Raw genomic sequence first — 17,079 nt, forward strand, 5'->3', positions numbered from 1 at the left:
CTAAGATCTGGTGGCCTAGTCCAACTAAGTGTGGCAGTCTCATGGCAGGAAGGAGAGGTGAGGCCCAGAGGGGGTGGGGGTCTTAATGGGGAGGTGGGAAGGGTGCATCTACCCAGGGCAGAGCTTGGGAGGAGGGGGTGGGGGCACCTGATCTGGAAAGTAAGCCCTTGAAAGAGGTGACCTCCACCATGCCCTCCCCCGTCCCACCCCTCCGAGCAGAGTGATCTGTCGGGTTAGCCCGGCCCCTGATCTCCTCCTGGAAGCCTCATAATTCAGGCCAGGTGGGGAATAGCCTTAAATGGCCAATAATGGGCCCCTTTAAGGATCTCAGCTGGGGTTAGGCAGGCAGGCCAGGGGTGGACGGGAGGACGATGCAAATGTGACTCAGAGAATTTTACAGCCACCCCTCCCTGCCGGTGGTGGGGTGGTGGGAGGGGGGGTGCCGTATAATGTAGCCCTGCTTGTTTTAGCAGTTTCTTCTTGTATATCTAACTTCAAAGTAGAATTGTTTTCTGAGAAATTTTACAGTCTCCAGATTAATATATTCAACTGTTAAACTGTCCTCTCGCCAGTCACCCTGTTGGCTTCATTAACTGTGGCCTGACATGGATGCACATTTCACTTTCTAAGCACTCCACTGCCTCTGTAGGCGCCAACTCTTTCCTCATATGACTTCATCTTTCCAACCTATTAGCTACATTAGCCTGCCTGCCTTGGCCCTGGCCTGATCTGGCCGTCTGCTGTGTGGTTTGCTCAACTCTGTGGAATTAGTCTGTAATTCAACAGGCAAGTCCTCCAATTTAGCACGGCGATGCTTGATGATAATACTTTGCAATAAAGAAATAATTGATCAGCTTTATCACTCTCAGCCACTAAGCTTCAGATCATTGTGAAATCTCTTTCACTCTGTAAGGCAAAGCAAAACCTATAATTTGGGTTGAACTAGCACCTACATCCAATACAAAAATAAAAACAACATCAATTTGCAATTGTAGAGCACCCTTAACGTAAAACACCTTGAGAGGCTTCACAGGAGTGCTAACAAGCACATTTTGACACTTTGCTACAAAAGGACAGATGACCAAAATCTTGGGCAAAGATTTGATAGAGTGTCTTAAAGGAGGGAAAGAGAGGTGGAGGGGCAGAAAGGTTTCAGGAAGGAATTCCAAAGGCATGGCCACTAATTGTGGAGTGATTAAAGTAGAGGGTAGGCAAGAGAGTAAGTTAGAGAAGTGAAGAGATCTCGGAGAATTGTAAGTGTAAAGGAGGTTTCAGAGATGGGGAAGGACATGGCCATGGAGGGATTTGAAAGGAATGCACCATTGGGAAGCATGACACAAGCAGCTGAAGTAGGAATGCAAAGCGTCTCATTTGTTTTAACTAAATATTTTTGTGGCAATGTTCTGGGCTGGGCTGTACTTCCATGAAAATTATTTCTGAATATGTTGCTTCTTTGGAAAAAGAAGCAATTTATTTTCTCTGGTCTTTGAATGACTGCAGAGGAACAGATTGGGCAGATCATCCTGTTAATTGCGATTTGGTAATTGCACTTTGGTATATTGAATCACCTTGGCAATGTGCGTATTCAGTCGAGGAAAATAGTACACTTGGAGCCAATCCACAGAGTGTCCCTCATTGTAGAAGACAATCCTATGGGCTGAATTTTTCAATCGGCGTGCGGAGGCGGGCCTGACACACCGACACATAAAATGATGCGCGATGATGTTGGGTGTGCTTTCCGACATCATCGCGCTGTCTCGTGATGTGTTGTTCGGCGGGCGAGCACCAGAGCCGGCTGCGCCCCGCCGATATTTAAATGGCCTTTTAAGGCCATTAAAGAAGTAATTAAGGTTAACTTCACGCTGCCCATCCAACCTTACGGTTGGCGAGCAAGCGAAAAGGCCAAGCAGCCTTTATAATTTTTAGGAAACCTCATCCACGAGTGGTATGAGGTTTCCTAAAGCTTTTATTAATTAAATTTTAAAATTCCCTGAAATATAAAAACATCTCTCATCTCATGTGACACAGTCACATGAGGGGACATGTTTAATTAAATTTTAAATCCATTTATTTATTTGTTTCAAAAGCACTTCAATCTCCCTGAGGCAGCTCCGTGCCTCAGGGAGATTGAAGCGCTCTTTCGTGCCCTGGCCCTGACTCTTCCTCCTCTCCCCGCCCGTACAGGCAGTGCTGAACGCTTCTGCTCGCGTCTTATGCTGGGCAGGCCCTTAATTGGCTCGCCCACGTAAAATGGCGGCATGAAGCTGATCGCGGGTGGTGGTCGGCTCTGCGACTGCCCCTGCACGTTCCCACCGAGCTTGCCAGCCGAATGAAAAATTCAGGCCCATGTGCCCAAGTACAATCATATAAAAGGCTGCCCAATATCTTTAACTTGTTACGATCTGGTTAGGGAACATTTTTGTTAAAATAGTGAAATTTGAAATCTCAGATTTTAACTAAGAGAATAAAGCCACACGATTCCATGGTTTTAAATAAATTTTTTTATAAATAAATAAAGAAATTTTACTGTACAAGAGTCAACAAAGCAAACAGTCAATATTACCTATCTTATACTCAAACATACAGAATTAACATGAGGTAAACATGAATTAGCAGGCAAACTGTGGGCAAACATACTATAAACTGCACATTCAATGCCAGATGCCATCAAGACAGATTCCACAAATTTTCTCAGCAACCCACCCAGATGTCAGTGATCACTTTGAGTCACAAAAAATCCTATAAACCCCTGTCATCCTCACAAGTAATTTCAGCTCCTCTCCTTCAAAGAGCTGGTCAGATCCCCAACTGACAGCAGTTCTACTCCACCTGAGTTCCATGAGTATAATCCTCACCAAAAGGCACACTACTGTAGGTCTCTCTCGGATCTGCTTCCAGATCCAGCATTCTTGGTCTTTTCCAGCTGAACTGACCTACTTCTGAGACTGCGTCCTACTGTTTTAGCCAGGTTACATTCCACAGAACAAACACAGGCAAGGTCCCAGCTCCTCAGCCATGCTGCGGCTAACAACAGCTCCTGGGCCTCTCTGAGGCCCAATCTCTTCAGCTGCACTGAGTAACTGCAGCTCCTGGGCTTCTCGGAGCCCTAGCTGCACTGAGCTAACCACAGCATTTCAGCCGCATTGAGCTAGCAACCTTCTGCTGCCTCTTCAGCTCTGGACGAACAATGTCACACGGGCTCATTTTTTTTGTTGTTGTCAGGCCTGTGGTTGTTGTTTTGTGCCATAACACCACACAGGCATACTGTCCAGTCTGTCTCTCTTCAGGTGATAGTTCACAAAGTAGCTTACTAGTCCCATTAAGCATATCCCTCATCGCCATCAGGGCACCATCCAGTTTACTTAACTAGAACGATTTTCTTTTCTGGCTGCTGAGCAAAGTCCTTCAATTGCTCGATTGTAGCCAGTCGACAAAGGGAATCTAGAACCGGGCATCCCTGTTGCGTTCTGTGCTTGCCTGGGAGCCCTGAATTTAAAGATCTGGAATTTCCTCATAAACTATACTTACACTTATACAGTTTTTGGCAAATAGTTGTGTCAATATATGTGATTACTGTTGGGTTTAAAGTTGAAAGTGGCAGCCTTTTTAGTTTGCTGGGTTCCTGTGGGCTCTGTCTGCCCAGATGGCCTCACATGTATATTAGAGCCAACAAGCAATTAAAAAAAAAAATCACAATTCATCTTGTGATTAAAAAATTTAATCTTCATTTTAATCACATATTTAATTGATGCAATTACTGCATCCACCTCATCCAAAGTTTTCTACCTGGTGCCCAATGTAATTTGCAAAGCTTTACTGCAGCAGTCACCCATTCTGTGTCATTAGGTCACTTGATCTCACTTTATCCCTGCTGTGGACTCAGTCACATGCTCCATGTTTTAATTTCCATGAATAACATGATAAACTGATATGCTGCCCCCGCAAAAATCATTAGTATATGAGAGAAAAGCGAATAGAAACATATAAGGTTGAGATGAGGTAGATGGAATGGGGGCACACCAGTACAGGCTAGTTAGTGCAATGGCCTTTTTCTGTGCTGTATATTCTGTGCAATTAATAATAGATGTTAACTGTAATTAACTGACAACATTTATCATGTAATTATTTACATGTTTGTGTGTGTTTGTGTGTGTGTGTGTGTACACATATATATATGATTTGTTTTGGCTTTACAGATACCCTACAGGTTTGTTGGTGCCTTTGTGATTCGATATTTTGAATCGTTTTTACACTTGAAAACTCTGGTTTGACTCCTGCCCTGTTAATCCCAATTTCTTGTTGGTTACGTAGGTTTATGTGAATATTGACAGAGAAGTGGGCCAGGATTTTTAAAATGGCGGGGTTTCCTTGCCAACGCTGTCTGCATGATGCGTTTGGTTTCTCCAATAAATTATGAGTTCTTGTTCAGAGTCCTAGTAAGTAAGGAAATGATACGGTATTGATTTAATTTGTACATGCTTTCTCAGATAGAAGAGGGATTGCTCTTTGGTGTATAATGACATAAATCATCTTGCAGCATAATATTTCATTTGCTTAAATGGAAGACCACACTACTTTCTAAACAGCTTAATGACTAGCTGAGCGATGGGGTCAAATGCTACTAGAGAGAGTAATAGATTTGAATAGTATGAGTTACCTTTGCTTAATTTGCGTAGTTGAATGAACTTAATATTATTCTACAACATATTGTTCTGTCATTAGGGCTAAACAAAACTCAATATTTTACAGAGGATGTAATCTTACTAAGTGAATGATTGGAAAAGTATAAGTGATTTCTATTTTAAATGAAGATTCTTAGAGTAGGTCTTGATAGTTTAATATAGCCTAACAAACCCATGCTGTGAACATGAGTTAAGTCAGCCTAACCAAGGGTAAAAATGATTCCAGAGGCATCTTATAAATTCTTTAGATAGAAATTTTGCCTTGTCAGATCTGGATTATTTTGTCCTACTTGTGTGCTGCCTGAACACCTAAAGGAATTCTGTACGAATAGATACATGACAAAGGGCTGTGAATGTCTATGGCTCTGAGCATTTTTTTAATTCATTCATGGGATGTGGGCATCACTATCTAGCCAGCATTTATTGCCCATCTCTAGTTACCCTTGAAAAGGTGGTGGTGAGATGCCTTTGTGAACAGCTTCAGTCCCTGCGGAGTAGGTATACCCACAGTGCTGTTAAGGTAGAAATCCCAGGATTATGACTCAGCAAAAGTGAAGGAACAGTGATATATTTCCAAGTCGGGATGGTGTGTGGCTTGGAGGGGAACTTCCAGGTGGTGGTGTTCCCATATATCTGCTGCCCTTGTCCTTCTAGGTGGTAGCAGTTGTGGGTTTGGAAAGAGCTGTATAAGGACCTTTGGTGAGCTGCTGCAATGCACCTTGTAGACGGTTCACACTGCTGCCACTGTTTGTTGGCGGTAGAGGGAGTGAAAGCCTGTGGAAGGGGTGCCAATCAAGCGGCTGCTTTGTCCAGGATGGTGTCCAGTTTCTTGAGATGCACTCATCCAGGTAAGTGGAGAGTATTCCATCAGACTCCTGACTTGTACCTTATAGATGATGGACAGGCTTTGGGGAGTCAGGGGGGTGAGTTACTCGTCACAGGATTCCTAGCATCTAACCTGCTCTTGTAGCCACAGTATTTATATGGCTAGTCCAGTTCAGTTTCTGGTCAATGGTAACCCCCAGAATGTTGAAACTGGGGGATTCAGCAATGGTAATGCCATTGAATGTCAAGGGATGATGGTTAGATTCTGTTATTGGAGATGGTCATTTCCTATCACTTGTGTGGTGCGAATGTTACTTGCCACTTATCAACCCAAGCTTGGATATTGTCCATGTCTTGCTGCATTTGGACATGGACTGCTTCAGTATCTGAATGGTTTTAAACATTGTGCAATCATCAGCTAATATCCCCAGTTCTGATCTTATGATGGAAGGAATGTCATTGATGAAGCAGCTCAAGATGGTTGGGCTGAGGACACTACCCTGAGGATGTCCTGGAATTGAGATAATTGACCTCCAAAACCATAACCATCTTCCTTTGTGCTAGGTATGACTCCAACCAGTGGAGAGTTTTTCCCCTAATTCCCATTGACTCCAGTTTTGCTAGGGCTCCTTCAAAGCACTCAGTCAAATGCTGTCTTGATGTCAAAGGCCTTCATTCTCACCTCACCTCTGGAGTTCAGCTCTTTTATCCATGTTTGTAGCAAGGCTGTAATGAGGTCAAAAATTAGAAGCACTTACTGCTGTTGGTGAAACATTTAGTCATGTTGTGGACTGGAAAATGGGTCAAAATCTGCATTTATATAGGAAGATTTTTTTTAAATTCCACATTTTAAATTGCAGTTTGATTTGACAAAAGTGGACTGGAAGCAGCTTCTTGAAGACAAATCACTGTCAGAACAATTGGAGGCATTCAAGCAGGAAATAGAGAAGGTTCAGAACAAATATTTTCCTACAAAGAAAAGGGGAGTCAAATCACCAACATGGATGTCAAAGTAGATACAGCACAGGATAAGGGAAGAAAAAGGGAAGCTTATGTCAGATACTGAGAGCTCAAGATGGCAAAAGCATGGAGGAGAATAGAACAGGGGTGAAATTAAAAAAAATATTTTTTTATTATTCATTGGGTGTGGGCATCACTGGCTAGGCCAGCATTTATTGCCCATCCCTAATTGCCCTTGTTCAGAGGGCGTTTAAGAGTCACCAACATTGCTGTGGGTCTGGAGTCACATGAAGGCCAGACCAGGTAAGGACGGCAGATTTCCTTCCCTAAAGGACATTAGTGAACCAGATGGTTTTTTTTTAAACAACAATCTGCAATGGTCTGCAGGATTCAAACCCAGGTTCCCAGGGCATTACCCTGGGTCTCTAGATTACTAGTTCAGCAGCAATACCACTATGCCATCGCCTTCCCAAGCAAAGGGAGGACATGAGAAAAACTTGGGAAGTAAAAGAAAGGAAAACCCAAAAATGTTTTATAAAAACAATAAGTACAAGAGGATAAGGGAACAGTCGGCGTATTAGAGATTTATTTGAGGCACCTGTCTTCAGAAAAGGTGGGACAATGTAGACATTGTATAATTTGTATTTAAAGAAGAGGATAGTGAAATATTGGGTGGAATTTTCCCAGAATTGCACTAAGTGCAGTAGCAGGTGGGTAAAATGGAGTAAATGGAATAAAAACCCGCCGACGAAAATGACGGGTTTTCACGCCACATCATCCTGAACCCGCCTCATTATTTATTCACTCCCGCGAAACACGCCATTTCCAGGGCAAGCGGGCTCTCATTCGCCCATCCGCCATCACCCCGTTGTTGCATCACACTGGCCACCATCTTTAAAAAGCAGCCGCCAGCAAAGTGCTCATAGTCACCAGCTCACCACCGCTGCCTGGGAGACATGGCCAGCAAAGGCAAAAAGACTGCAGCCCCTGCTTCAATGTCAGGTCCCTCAAGCGACTGCTGGATGCTGTGGAGACCCACCGGGGTGTGCCCTACCCCTGCTCTGGCCGCAGGATGGGCAGCAAAGTCACCAACCCGGCTTGGGAGGAGGTGGCAGCGGTGGTCAGCACCAACACCCTTCAGAAGAGGACAGCCACCCTGTGTCACAAAAGGATGAATGATCTCCTCCGTTCCGCCAGGGTAAGTCACTCTTTCATCGCTCCTAACTCACACACTCACAAACCTATCACACATCCACAGGGCCCTCACTCACTGCCAGTGCAAGGCACATCACCATTCACTCTTTCACACACACCATCATTGTCCTCATCCCATCTATGGGACCACTCACTACACAGGCCAGGCATACTTATCATCTGGCCCGGCAGGCATCCTGATACACTCTCCCCATCTCTATCCATGCAGGACAAACTGGCTCACAACAGGAGGGAAAGGTTGCAGACAGATGAAGTCAAACTTTCACAACTGCGATGTGAGGATGTATGGAGACACCTCACTGCATGTCGTCATCATCCTCCACATATCTGGTAGCTATGAAAGCCTCCCGAGCGCGTCTGCCTTGTCTAGCCAGTGTGAGAACCTCGTCCTTGTCATCATCACCATCGAGGACCCCCTCGCCCTCATCCCCGTTGGTGTTCTCCTCATTGGAGGAGACGTGCAGCTTCTCCATCTCCTCCTCACCCAGCTCCTCTCCCCATTGCAGCGCCAGGCTGTAAAGGGTGCAGCAGATGACGATGATGCGTGACACCCTCTGTGGACTGTATTGCAGGGCTCCACCTGACCGGTCCAGGCACCAGAACCGCATCTTCAGCATCCCGATGGTCTGCTCAACAAAGTTGCGAGTTGCTGCATGAGTTTCATTATAGCGTCGCTCTGCTGTAGTCTGAGGCCACTGCATGGGTGTCATCAGCCACGGCCTCTGCGGGTAGTCCTTGTCCCCAAGGAGCCAACCCTGCAGCCTCTGTGGACCCTGGAGAAGTGTGGGGATCTGCGAGTGACTCAGGATGTAGGTGTGGTGCACACTCCCTGGAAACTGTGCGCACACCTGCAGGATGCGTTTATGGTGGTCGGATACCAGCTGCACACTCAGTGAGTGGAAGCTCTTGCGGTTGATGAAGCGACGGAGACCGGAGCGCCACATGAGTGCAGTCAATTGCACCCTGCACCTGCGGGAATCCAGAATCAGGGCGCGTCCAGCGGCCCTTGCATCCTGGTTGTTCTGGTCCCGGGCAAAACGCAGGAAGTTTTGCCATGGAGAAGATGGTATCTGTGACCTCATGGATGCATTTGTGGGTGGCAGCTTGTGAAATCCCACAGAGGTCACCTGTGGAGCCCTGAAAGGAGCCATTGGCATAGAAATTGAGCACTGTGGTCACTTTCACAGCCACTGGCAGTGGATGCCCTCCATGTCCCCTTAGCGCCAAGTCCTGCAGTAAGTAGTAGATGTGAGCCGCCAGGTCCCTAGACATGAGCAATCCTCAGCAACACTAATTCTCAATCATCTGCAGGAATGGCAGGCAGTGTCTGTCGACCCTGGGTGTCACTAGGCGCCGACCACTGTCACTCCTGGGCAGCGTGTGCGGGAGCTCCTTTCTTCATGAGGTTGCTGTTCCTGCCTTTGTGCAGGCAGGAGCCCCAGTTGCTCTCTCCTCCATCTTCTACCGTCTCTGTAGGCCATCAGGCATGCAGCTAGGCCACCAGGATCCATGATAAAAACAAAAAGCTAAAAGCTACTGCGGATGCTGGAAATCCAAAACAAAAACAGAATTACCGGGAAAAACTCAGCAGGTCTGGCAGCATCGGTGGAGAAGAAAAGAGTTGACGTTTCGAGTCCAACATGACCCTTCAACAGAACTGACACGATCCCTCTGCATCATGAAAGAGAGAGAGACGTGGTAAACATGGCTGAACTTAGCACTTTTCCTGGTCCCTGTGTGATCGCCCCTTAATGGTTCCTGGAGAGTGCTGGTCACCCCTCGGATGGCCAGAGATGAGTATGCTGCATGGCTGCCCTGTCAACCTACAACATGGGGGGCACTGGTCCAAACCGGGATGCTGAGATTGCAAGGGACTGTGAGCACCTCCAGCGGTGACTGCTACATGGCCGGCATCGGCAACGTGTACAACGTGTGCAGTCCAACTGCTCCACGGTCCAATAAAGTGGTGGTGGACTCGAAGTCTGTGCCGGGGGGGGCGGGGGGGAATGGGGTGCGGGGGTGGTGGGTAAGGTATGGAGCGCTTAATGGCCCTTTGGTGCCTCCGTGTTGCTTGCATGTGCGGGCAGGCGAAGAGCCTGGCCCCAGTCATATCAACTGTGGATGCGCCTGATCTGTCTTAGTTGCAGAGACATGGTCAGTTTATATAGGTGTCCCTAATGCATGGCCACTCCCCTCGCTTACCCTGCCCCCTACCTCAATGGCCTGTGCACGGGATGCAACGCCAGGGCAGCACTTGACCCCACCTCCCTCAGCGGGTGCCTCCGAGGCTGGCCAGCACTTGCCCCCGGACATCAACACACCCCACCCCTGCCCAATGACTCAGCAGTCTCCTCTGGGGCCAGGCATCAGGCCCTCTGGCGTCCCTGAGGCCTGCAAACAACGGGCGAGCTGTGGAGAACGCTGTTGCTCACTCATCTCAGTTCCCCCAAAGCGAAGGCCGCCAAGTGCACGTCGCCTGCGCGCTGTTGTGAAACGCGTCGGCGTGCTTTCCCACCGACATGGATGGACAATACGGTGGGGTCCCAAGAGCCTGGCGGGATGGCTTTTTAATTATATGCTGATGTATTACAATTAGCTCCCCACTGGCCGATGACGGGAAATGTGGCCTGCCATTGGTGGGCTGAGTGGACGATCACCACCTGCCTTCCTGCTGCCGTGAAGCAGGTCCTGCCATATTTTCCGCGCACACCACCCATCACGCTCGCCGCCAGCGGGCTTGGAAAATTCCGCCTATTGGATGGGATAAACATAGTGTGAGAGGAAATATCAGGGGTTTAACATCTTTGAAAGTAGATAAATTGCCAGGCCTACATGAAATGTATCTCATATGTTAAGAGAAACAAGGGATGAAATAGTGGAGGCTCTGACCATCATTTTCCGATCCTCTCTGCCTACAGGCATTGTGTCAGAGGACCGGAGAAACTGTTAAGCTTTATCGCTGTTTAAAAGGGAGGAAGGGGTAGATTTAATAATCAGGACAGTCAGGCTAACCTTGGTGGTGGACAAATTATTGGAAAAAATTCTGAGGAACACTATAAATCGTCAGTTTTGGCACATATTAACCAAAGACTGTCATCATGGATTTGTTCAGGGAAGGTTGTGCCTGACTAACTTGTTTGAATTTTTGAGGAGGTAACAAGGAGAGATGGGTGTGCATTTGATGTAGTCTACCTGTACTTTAGGAAGATTTTTTAAAATAATATCCTGCACAGACTGATCACAGAAGTAAAAGTCCATACAATCCAAGGGAAAGTGGCAACTTGAATCCAAAATTAGTTCAATGGCTGGAAGCAAAGTGTAATGGTTAACTGCAGGTTTTGTGCCTGGAATGCTGTGTCCTGTGGGGCACTGTAGGGCTCAGTCTGGGTCACTTGCTTTTCATGGTATGTATCCATGATTTAGTAGGGAGCATGATTATTGAAGTTTGCAGATGGTACAAAAATTGGCCCTGTGTGGCTGGTAGTGAGGAAGAAGGCTGTAGACTGCAGGAAGATATTAGTGAACTGGTCGCTGCCAAGGTCAGCATGATCATCCCTAATTACCCTTGAGAAGGTGATGGTTAGCTGCTTTCTTGAATCACTGTAGCCTGTGAGGTGTAGGTTTACCCACAGTACAGGGTCTTCCAGGATTTTCACCCAGCAACAATGTGGAATGAGGATATAGTTCCGAGTCAAGATGATGTGTGACTTGGAGGGGAACTTGCAAGCGGTGGTGTTCTCATGTACCAGCAGCCCTTGTTCTTCTGGATGTTAGATTTGGAAGTGCTGTCGAAGGAACCTTGGTGAGTTACTGGAGTGTACCTTGTAAATGCTACATACTGTAGGCACAGTGCACAGTTGGTGGAGGGAGTATATGTTTAATGAATGCCAATCAAGTGGACTGCTTTCTCCTGGATGGTGTTGAACTCCTTCAGCTGTACTCATGCAGGCAAGCATGGGATATTCCATCACACTCCTGACTTAATTGTGCCTTGTAGATCGTGGAAAGACTTTGGAGAGCCAGGAGCCGAGTTACCCACAGCAGTATACCCAGTTTCTGACATAGTCTTGGAACCACGGTATTTTGTGCCTGGCCCAGTTAGGGTTCTGATCGATGGTGACTCCCATCATGTTGATTGTATGGGGATTTGCTCAATGTAATGCTGTTGAATGTCAAGAGGAGATGGTTAGATTCTCTCTTGTTGGATATGGTTATTGTCTGGCATTTTTGTTACTTGCCACTTATCAGCCCAAGGCTGAATGTTATCTATATTTTGCTGCTTGGGGCATGGACTGTTTCATTATCTGAAGGATTGTGAATAGAACTGGACACTATGCGATAATTAGTGGACTTCCCCACTCTCACCATATGATGAAGGGAAGGACGTTGAGGAAGCAGGTGAAGATGGTTGGGCCTACCCTGAGGAAATTCAGTGACATCTTGGTACTGAAATAATTGGGCTTCAGCAACCACAATCATCTTCCTTTTATGGAGATGTTGCAAGGAGTGGAGATTTTTAGCTGTGAGATAAGATTGGATGGACTGGTGTTGTTTTCTTTGGAACAGAGGCAGCTGAGGGGAGATTTAATTAAGGTGCACAAAATTATGATAGAGCAAATGGGAAGAATCTAATTCCCTTCACAGAGTGGTCAGTAACCAGGGGGCATAGATTTAAGGTAATTCACGGAAGGATTAGAGGGGAGTTGAGGAGAAATTATTTCCCCTAGATAGGGTGGTTGTGGTCTGGAACCCATTACCTGAAAGGGTGTTAGATGCAGAAACCTTCATCACATTTTTAAAATACTTGGATATGCACTTGAAGTGCTGTAACCTACAAGACTATGGATGAAAAGCTGGAAAGGGGGATTAGGCTGGATAGCTTTCTTCAACCAACACAGGCATGATTGGCTGAACGGGTTTCTTCTCTGTTGTAAAGTTTCTAAGGGCAGAATTTAATGTTCATGGTGGTGGGCCCATCCACCAGCTGGAGAGCTAGTGGCAACTCCGCTGCGGCCATTCTGGGACCCCCGACCCAATTTATTGCCAGTTGAGTACTTATCTGATTGGTGATGATTGTCAGCGTCTTCAGGGCGGATGTCCCCGCCTCTGAGAGCTGCCAGCCAATCAGAGGCTGGCAGCTGTCCAGTTCCAGGATTTGGTGGCCACTCTTAGGAACGGGATCATCATTGGAGCTCTGGAGGAGAGGTAGGTGAAGTGGCCTCGCCAGAACCAGTCAGGGAGGCCCTGGTGAGCAGGGGTGGGGGAAGGAGTGGTATCAGTTTAAAGGACAGGCATGGGTCTTCCACGTGGGTGGCCCATGCTGCAGGTGGATCTCCCCATTGGGTACAGGCTGCCAAGGTAGAAACGATGCTCCCCCCGCCACAACCCCACAAACAGCAGGTATGCTCGCCAGGGTTTATATAGCAGGTTGCTGCTGCTTGCTGCTGGTAGAATATCAGTGGCAGCAGGATGAGGTCCTTAAGTGGATACTTAAGGGCCTCAATTGGACTCCATGCAAGAAGGTCATCCATGACCCTTCCTGCCCAGACTTAACTGGGGGGAGTCAGAAAGCAACAGGGTCTCCATCCTGCATCCGCCTGCCCAATTGTACAGTTCCTCCTGTCCAGAGACAGAGAGCATTAAATTCCACTCTACATTTGTATCTTTCAAAGTCATTTTAAAATAGTATTTCTAAGTCCAAAATTATTTCTGGGCTAATCAGATTGAAACTGAACCATGCACAGATTGGCTTAGACTCACTTGTGTGCTTATCCCTAAGAATTATACATAAACTCATGACTAGCATTATCAAATGTCAATTCATCCAAAGAGTCTATAACAGATTTAGAATACCCATATGAAATGAGTAACCTTCTGGAGAGACCACACATGAGACATCACTGAACTCAAGTGAAGCTTTCTATAAGCCCTCAACAGTTCCTTAATCAGCTATGGAGGATTCTGCTGCAGATAATGATATCCCTTTCCACTGATAACTAAGGGTGCACTCTTGTCAGTGGTGATCCATTCTGTTTGTGCATGTGAACATTTTCTAAACACTGAAAAGTTCCACTGGTTTCCTTGAAAGAAAGTTGTGTTTTGGGAATTGATTGTGTGGTGATGCAGGCTGTAGTGATGTGTTGATTGTGGAAATCAAAGTACATGGAGAGACCAAAATCAGGAGGGTTGTGAATGTGCAAGCCTCGGGAACACATGGCTTCCACAAATAAACTAGTGAAGGATGTGCTTCTTATTAATTGGAAATGATATCTGAGATTTTTTGAGGGGTTGGGGTGGGTGGTGGTTGTGATGTGTGACATTATCATAACAATTCTTCCATCTATGTGCTCTCAGTTTGCATGTAGCCAAGGCTGATGGGATTCTATTCTCTGCTTTGTATGTAAAATTCATATATACTGCTTTTGGTTTCTGACCTTGGTTCTGAATAAATACAGCATTATCTCAGGAGAGGTATACCTTGTGTTTTGAAGAGTCACACACGATCAGAACTCTTGTACATATCGGAGATTAATACCAGCTCTTTCAGAAACAATGCAACCTTTTTTGTTCTAAAATGTTGACTCTTTTATAGGAAGAATATAGCTTTGCCTTTTATACCGTAGATATGTAGGAGTCATGCATGATGCAGAAGAGATTAACTCATTTATCCCCTATATGCTGTACCTGGATATTTGATTACTTTGCAATGCACAACTGAGCCATGAGATAGAATCTGATAATGCTGGAAAAGTTTGGGCATTGAGTTATTCAATTTTTTTTACATGATTAATATTAGTGTTCATTCAGGTCATTGTTGAGAATGTATTTTTACAATCAGGTGAGGTGGGGTCAGATGGCTCCCTTCTTTTCTCACTCCCCGTTTGACTGTAACAGGTTTTTTGAGAAAAAGATACACTTGCCAATTCAGTGAGTGTTTAGCAGCCGATGTGCTGTGATCATAAAAAGGCTCAATCAGGCAGGTTTTCTCGAGTTTTTACAAAGATGAGCTTTATCATACTTAACCCGGTCAATTTGGCTGTAATTTCCGAGCTCCGAGGCATCATATTTGGTGGGGGGGGGGGGGTGTCACTCCAAAGGTGTTGGAATTTCACAGGTAAGGTTCACATGGTAATTGCTCAGAAGTGCAAACTTCCCCTGAGCAATTGCTTTGTTTTAAAAGAGATTTAAACCACAAATTTAGGATGGATCTGATTGAGTTATATCAATAGTTACCTAGAAAAAGTTACAATTAAAATCTCTTCCAACTTCTGGGTGGTAACTATTTTAGAGACCCACGGGTCTACTGTGACACTCCTGACCACTCCCCTCCGCGGGACTCCCTGACCCCCTGACCACCCAGGGATCTCCCCCAACCACCACTCTCCTGACTACCCGCCCCTAGGGGATTACCCCCACCCTCAAGGGTCTACACCTCCCAACAGGCACTCCCAAAACCACAGGATTCCCCCATTCACACTGGGACTCTTCTCCACGCCGGCCAGGCCCAACTCTCACCCCTATTCCCCCTAGGTCCGACCCAACACTCCTACCCGAGACCCGACACCGCCACCCACTCCCGCCAAGGCCATACCCTCACCCCCTCTATCCCAGGCCCAGCCCGACCTAACATCACCACCACCCCCAGGTCCAACTCTCACCCCTAGATGCTCGCCCAACGTCATCACATGTCATTTTACACTCGGTCGAGTCTGGCGTCTGCCCGACGAGCTAAACATCCAGTCCATGACTTCAGGAGAATATGAGTGAGTTACATATCCTGTCCCCATTCGCAAGGCAGCAAGGCAGCCATCTGGGATATTCAACAGTGGATTCCCAAACATGAACTGATTAAGTTACAAGGGGGAACATACTAATAATGACCATGTTTGAATTACTGGGTGATGGCCATGTGACAGGCCCATTCTTTTTGTGTTTAAACTTCTGCTTTCTCTGCAGTAAGGTGACAAGCATCTAAGACGCTGATGAGAGAAGACCTGAGGGGGGGTTTTCCTTCTTCCTTCTCTCTCCCCCCAAATTTACAAGCTTTCGAACTCTGTTTACCGACTGTGACCATCCAGGACGTCTCTGCTGCAGACGGAGACTTCTTGAAGAAACTTAACCCCGCACTACTGTCTCCAGGAGAACAGCCGAATCAGCCGTGTACATCTTTAAATCATCACGACGCCAGAAGCATCGGGACCACCGAATCACAAGACCACAAATCTAACCTTGAATCCAACCAAGTCACCAATCCACATAGTTCGTATACCCCGTTTATTTCTCTGGGCTTTAATTTGATTAACCTATCCTTCCCCACTCTGTAATCTATGTGTGTGTGTGTGTCTGTCCGAGCATATTTTATTGGGCCTGAACATCCTCAGACTGGCATTCAGGATAGGATTGCCAATCTGCTCCTGGTCTTTTGCAATAATTTGTTTTTCCACCCAATCTGGCCCGGCCCTCCGCCTCAAGACAGGCGAGATCTGAATACTGCAGCACATGCCTGTGTCTAGTGTTGAAGGGCAGCTCTGTCTAAGGAAAGGGGGCCATGCACCTTTTTTATGGCAATAGCTGCCGTAAACCAGGTAAGTTAAGGCCAGGGAGAAAGTAAGTGTGTAAGGTAAGTGGGTAGGATTTTGGGGGTGGGGAGTGGTGGGGGTTTTGGAGGTGGGGGGCCTCAGAGGTCAGGGGTTGGGAGGTCGGGGTCGGAGGTTGGGGTCAGAGGTCAGGAGGTCGGATGTCGAGGGTCGGAGGAATGGGAGGTAGGGGGTCAGAGGTCAGGTGTGGGGGTGAAGGTCAGAGGTTGGGGGGGTGCAGGTGAGAGTCGGGCCTCGGGGGATGTCAGGCCTCGGTGGGTGAATGTCCGATTGGGTCAGGCCTGGGGGTGTAGGGGTGAGAGTTGAGCCTGGGGGTGGTGGCGGTGTTAGGTCGGGCTGGGCCTTACGGTTGGCGGGTAGGCGAAAAGGCCAAGCGGCCTTTGCATTTTTTTGGAAACTTCATCCATGGGCGGGGTGAGGTTTCCAACAGCGAATAAAAATAAAAGACAAATTTTTAAATTTAATTAATAACAGGTCCCTGCTCATGTGACAGAGTCATATGAGGGGACATGTTTTATAACATTTTTAACATCTTTATTTTTTATTTTGAAAACTGTTCATCTCCCTGAGACAGCTCTATGCCTCAGGGAGATTTTCAAGCATGCATCAGTGCGCATGCGTGAAGTTGCACGCTCGCCCTCCTCCCCCCCACACAAGCAGCACTGAGCGCTGCCACTCGCGTTTCACGCTGGGTGGGCCTTAATTGGCCCGCAAGCATGAAATCACAGTCCGGCCCTGATCGTGGGCGGTGGTCGGCTTTCTGATCATGGGCAGCAGTCGGCTTCCCGACCACCCACTGG

Source organism: Cetorhinus maximus, chromosome 10 (assembly GCF_964194155.1).
Source record: "Cetorhinus maximus chromosome 10, sCetMax3.hap1.1, whole genome shotgun sequence".
Taxonomy (NCBI): domain Eukaryota; kingdom Metazoa; phylum Chordata; class Chondrichthyes; order Lamniformes; family Cetorhinidae; genus Cetorhinus; species Cetorhinus maximus.